The sequence below is a fragment of the Mus musculus genome, chromosome 4 (genome assembly GCF_000001635.26).
Source record: "Mus musculus strain C57BL/6J chromosome 4, GRCm38.p6 C57BL/6J".
In the NCBI taxonomy this organism is placed as follows: domain Eukaryota; kingdom Metazoa; phylum Chordata; class Mammalia; order Rodentia; family Muridae; genus Mus; species Mus musculus.
The window spans coordinates 136,383,379-136,389,373 of record NC_000070.6 but is presented as its reverse complement, the minus strand read 5'-3'; the positions used below and the strand labels follow the sequence as shown (position 1 = coordinate 136,389,373).

The window sequence follows — 5,995 nt, the reverse complement described above, 5'->3', positions numbered from 1 at the left end:
AAATCTTAAATAAATTAGGAGACAGGTAGAACCAAGATTTGAACTCAGGCTGGCCTTACTCTAGAGTTAGAGCTGAGGAGCATGGAGCCTGAGGCTGTTAGGAGACCATGGACCTTAACCAGCTTTTTGCCAGTATTAAAAATACACGAAGCAACAATTTCTTTTTTTTTTGAAGGATTTATTATTTTATGTATGTGCATACACTGTCGCTGTCTTCAGACACACCAGAAGAGGGCATCAGATCCTATTACAGGTGGTTGTGAGCCACCATGTGGTTGCTGGGAATTGAACTCAGGACCTCTGGAAGAGCAGACGGTGCTCTTAACCACTGAGCCGACGGTGCTCTTAACCACTGAGCCATCTCTCCAGCCCCATTGTTGTTGATTTTCAAGACAAGGTTTCTCTGTGTAGCCCTGACTGTCCTAAAAGTCCCTCTGTAGACAAAGGTGGCCTTAACTCAGACAGCTGCCTGCCTCTGCCTCCCAAGTGCTGGGATGACAGGAGTGTGGCAGCACACCTGGATGAAAAGAGATTTCTTCAGCTCGAAGATTTGGAGTTAGTTGCATTTGGTCTCTGGGGAAGGTGCGTGGAATGTCAGGACAGAGTAAGTGTTCACATCTGGAAGCAGTAAGCAGAAGGGAGAGGGTGGGAGCCAGCCTTGCTCCCTCATAAGAACCCCCTGTGAGAAGTATCCTAATCTTCTCCCAACGCAAAGCCCAGCAGCCCCCCCACCCCCCACCTCACCGTGCTGACTCAGGGACTTTACATTGACCCAGCCCCGGCTTTGATCGTCCTTATGAGAGCTCCAGCAATCAGGAAGCTGAGGCAGGAGGATGGCTGTGAGTTAGAGACCAGCCCACAGTGTAAAACTATGTTTCAAAACATAAAGGGGGGCGTGGAGAGGGAAAAACAGAAGAGAGGAAGGAAGAGGGGGAGGAAGAAGAGGAGGAGGAGGAGGAGGAGGAGGAGGAGGAAGAGGAGGAGGAGGAGGAAGAGAAGGAGAAGAAGAAGAGGAGGAGGAGGAAGAGGAAGAGGAGGAGGAGGAAGAGAAGAAGAGGAAGAGGAGGAGGAGGAGGACGAGGGAGCACCAGCCAGCAGAGCACTTGCTTAGCATACATAAGACTCTGCATTCAAACTTCAGCACCACAGATTATTTTTGAAAAAGTGATAAAAATGTAGATTTGGGGGCTCAGAAGAAGGCTTAGTCAGTAAAATGCTTGCTACACAAGTGTGAGGACCCGAGTTCAGATCCCAGCACAGCACCTATCTAAACAGTTAGGTGGGGTTGTGTGCACCCACCTGCCTGGAGCAGTTCAAGGTGCGAGCTCTGGTTAGCTCATGGGGAAGAGAGGGGTAGGAACTCCACCCGAAGCTGATGCAAGTCTTAAAGCCAGCGCTCCTCCTCAGGAACTGCTCTCCTCCGCTCAAAGATCCGTCCTCCCACAGGGACAAATTGGTATTCTGTCCTCTGGCTTCCAATTCTGTTTGCTATGAGATAACAGCCTTTTTTTTCAGAGTGGTCCCCCCTCCCCACCTCCCTCACCCCCACCCCCCCACCCTCTGCTCACCCTGAATCCCAGTACAAGGCTTCCTCAGATGAGGAGACATTCAAAGGTCTCCGGCTCTGAGCTGTCTTCATTTCACCTTGTCTGCCGAGAGCCAGCGCTGTGGTTTCAGGCTGCCTTGTGCCTCCCCGGGAAACTGTCTCCAGAGTGTGACCCATACAACGGTTAGTGAGGACGCGTCTGCTGTTCCTAGCACAGAAACACGGTGCTCCAAAGACTGACCTGGAAGCTGTCTACACTGCTGCAGCACCGGAGGAGACGAAGGACGCAGAAAGCCATGCTCCCGTTGCAGGCATTTACAGTTAATTAGGAAGGAAGAACATAGGAACAATTACAGATTGGCTAATACCCCCCAGGTGCAAATTAACCTAATTCCCAAGCTGCCGTCGCCAAGGTCATCATGACCCAATATAGCCAGCCTCCTGGAGCGAGGTGCCAGCCATGGCCTCCCTTTAAGCTGCCTATTTGGAGTTGCCAGCATAGGGAATTATCTCCTCACCATGTTTATAACCCTCTACTTTAGAGAGCAATTTTTCTCTAACATTTCTTTCTCTGGCCCAGCCCTAGCAGGGAGACGGGAGATGGGACCGTTGAAGACTGTCTAGACTTCCAGCCTTCAGGCTGAGACTCGCAAGTCTCAGTCCAAGTTCTGCATTTAAGGTAATGCAATTGTGGGGCCAGCAAGATGGCTCAGCAGGTAAACATTTGCCGCCAGGGCTGAAGACCTGAGGTGTCGAGATTCTGGGAATCTACCAAGTCCTGAAAATTATCCTCTGAACTCCGCCCACATGCCATGGCATGACCTGACTCCTGGCGCCAACACACACGTACAAATAAATAGAAAAAGAAATTGTAAGATTAGACCATCTGGGGGCTGGTAAGATGGGGCAGCGGGTTAAAGCGCTCACTATACAAACCCGATGACCTCAACTCCATCCCAAGGCTCCTTGATGAGTTTCAGTATCAATGGATAGAGTGAATAAACTCCCCAGACTTGTCCTCTGATCTACACACACACACACACACACACACACACACACACACACACACACACACACACAGAGTATACTTCCTATAACTATCATCATCATCATCATCACCGTCATCACCATCATCACCATCACCATATATAAATAAAAAATGTGAAGGGGGCTGAAGAGATGGATGGCTCAGCAGCTCAGAGCACTGACTATGCTTCTGGAGGACTGCGGTTTGATTTCCAGCACCCTCATGGCTGCTCACTATAGTCTATAACTACAGTTCCAGGGGATGCAACACCCTCTTCTGGTCTACATGTCGGCTACATGACGTAGACAAAACACCCATCCATAGGAAATAAAAACAAGACAAATCTTTTAGAAAAATTACTTAAGCCAGGTTGGTGGCTTCCCCCTTTTAGCCCCAACACTTGGGAGGCAGAAGCAGGTGCTATCTCTTGAGTTCAAGTCTAGCCTGTCTTACAGGGCAAGTTCCAGAACAGCCAGGGCTACCCAAAGAAACCTTGCTCAAAATTCATTCATTCATTCATTCATTCAAAAGTAATACAACTTTTTGTTGTTGTTGTTTTTGGTTTTGGTTTTGTTTTTTTTCGAGACAGGGTTTCTCTGTGTAGCCCTGGCTGTCCTGGAACTCACTTTGTAGACCAGGCTGGCCTTGAACTCAGAAATCCACCTGCCTCTGCCTCCCGAGTGCTAGGATTAAAGGCGTGCGCCACCACACCCGGCATAATAAAACTTTTTATTTACATGCAATGCCATTTCTCTCCTTAGCTCTCCCATCTGCAAAGAGAAGAAGACAAAACGTGCCAGCCTTTCTGCTCATACACATTTCATCCCATCAACCCATCCATCCATCATACAGTAGACACCAACATGGTTCCCAAATCTAACTGGATGAACATTCTCTCCCACGGCTGATCTGACCCATCCCCTCCTCTGAACCCATTTCTTTATCTGCCGTGGGAGAGAGCAGATAGAACTATAGACATTTCAACGAAAAGATCCAAATTAGAGGCAGATTACACGTGGGAAGGAAGGGGCAGACATAAGATGCTAACCCCAGAACTTGCAAGATAGAGATGGGAGGAGCAGGTCAACCTAGGCTACATCAGAATTTAAGGCTAGCCTGGGCTACGTAAGAAGCTATCTGGGAGAAGGGGTAAGAGGGCTGATGAGATGGCTCAGTGGGTGAAGATAGTTGATGTCAAGTCTGCTCACCTGAGTCTCACCCCCCCGTGCCCCACACAGGGGAAAGAGAGAACTCCTTAAAGTTGTCCTTTGACCTCTATGGCAGCATTTGGGGGCTTCCTCCTATTCCCCAGAGAAGGGATTGCTGTCAGATGCATCAAGATGAGGTAGTGGGGTAGCCTTGGGGGTGTGTTTTTGTATCTGAGATGAGAAGAGACCTTTCTCCTCTCTCACTGTCTGTACCTTAACTTCATCCTTTGGGGCTTTGCTGGGACGCTGCAAAGTCACGATCAACAGGAGCGTCAGCTTGTCTCCTAATGTCACTAGTACAGAGACGTTTGTTCTAGCCAGTAAGTGAATCCTGTGGTTTGAACAATGTCCCCCCCAAAGGCCCAAGTGTTGAGATATAAGATGAGAAACCCATGACCCATGAAGTTTTTTTGTTTTTGTTTTTTATTTATTTTTTTTTTTAAAGATTTATTTATTTATTATATGTAAGTACACTGCAGCTGTCTTCAGACACTCCAGAAGAGGACATCAGATCTTGTTACAGATGGTTGTGAGCCACCATGTGGTTGCTGGGATTTGAACTCTGGACCTTCGGAAGAGCAGTCGGGTGCTCTTACCCACTGAGCCATCTCACCAGCCCTGTTTTTGTTTTTTAAAGCTGCATGTAACAGACAAAGCAAGCTCTGAAAAGCCCATTCTAAGAGCTGCAACCTTTTCACAGCAAGGGTCTCTGAGTCCCTAGACTCCTGGGTCCCTGTTGTTTGCCTCTTACTGGAAGTGCACAGTCTTTTCCTCCATGCTCCCTGCTTATTCTGCAGCAGTGCGTCTCTGCTTGATTCTTTGCTCAGAGACACAAGTGGTACCGCGAGGGACTGACTTAGGCATTAAAACTGGACAAAGTAGCTGGGTGGTGGTGGCTCATGCTTTACTCCCAGTACATGGGAGGCAGAGGAAGGAGGATTTCTGAGTTCAAGGCCAGCCTGGTCTACAGAAGGAGTTCTAGAACAGCCAGAGCTACACAGAGAAACCCTGTCTCAACAACAACAACAACAAAAAAAACAAAAACAACAACAAAAAAACAGGACTGAAGAGATGGCTCAGAGGTTAAGAACACTGCTCTTCCAAAGGTCCTGAGTTCAATTCCCAGCAACCACATGGTAGCGCATAACTATCTGTAACGGGATCTGGTCCCCTCTCCTGGCTTGCAGGCATACATGCAGGCAGAACAATGTATACATAATAAATAAATTAACCTTAACAAACTGGACAAAATGCAGAAGCCAGCACAGGGTCCTTGTGAACCACAGCCTGAACAATCCAGGCCAAGTTCTGGTGGCAATAAATGCTGTGTAAGAGACACACATCCAGCCACCCAGGGAGGGCACTACAGGGATCTCCTGGGACTCAGAGAGGCCAGGGAGGAGCCAAGACTTGAAGGCCAGGAAGAATTAAGTGGGCAAAGAACCAGGAGGCTTTAATGGGAGAGAGAGAAAGCATTTGGGCAGAGAGAATCGCATATGCAAGCACTCTCTGGCCTCAAGAGAAGGCCAGAGTGGTTGAAAAACCAAACTCAGGAAGAAAGCGGTGCCCGGGGAGGCAGGGGTCAGGCTGGGCTCTGCTTCAGAAGCCAGAGGAAGAATTTTTACTTTTGGCCTGAGCCACTGTGTGTTTAAGTAGGGTGTGATTTCTTGGCAGTAGGCCTATGCCCAAACTGCAGTGGCTCTCTGCCTCTGCCACCGCCCGCAGTAAGGCCTCTTTGAACGTTACAGCCTCTTGGCCCCTTTGGTCCATTTTAGCCATTCTATGGGCTACATAAACACCGGTGTGTGAAGCACAACATGTGAGCTTCCAGCTAGCATAATTAGTTAAAATAACATAAAAGAGCCTGTGACTACGCTAGCTATCGGAAGAAATCGGAACCATCAGTAAATGGTGACCAGCAAAGGTCTGACATTGTAGAAGGTTATAAATTGACACTCATCTATGTTCCCTGCATACGTGGCCGTTATCCACTACAACACATAAACCCCATCCTTTGTGTTACTCCAAATCTGCACAGCCCGTTTGCACACTGTGTCATGGTACTCTGTCTTGTCTCTCTTTGAGGGGAGGGTTGAGGCAGCGTGGCCGAGAACTTGGTACCCTGCCTCCTCAGCCTCCCAAGTGCTGGGATTGCAGGCGTGGCCACATCTAGTTTAAAGTTTTGTGGGGATGGGGTTTGGAGGACTGGAGGGG

The 5,995-nt window shown here is 48.6% G+C and overlaps 1 long non-coding RNA gene across 1 annotated transcript; it reads right to left on the bottom strand.

Moving 5' to 3' along the window:
• Positions 1-380: 380 nt before the first annotated feature.
• Gm31295 lies at positions 381-1,884 on the bottom strand. The gene is made up of 3 exons (XR_390837.3): positions 1,569-1,884; positions 1,300-1,488; positions 381-618 (listed from the first exon to the last, which is right to left on the bottom strand). It is a non-coding gene; the product is annotated as a predicted gene, 31295 (long non-coding RNA).
• Between the last annotated feature and the right edge of the window lie 4,111 nt (positions 1,885-5,995).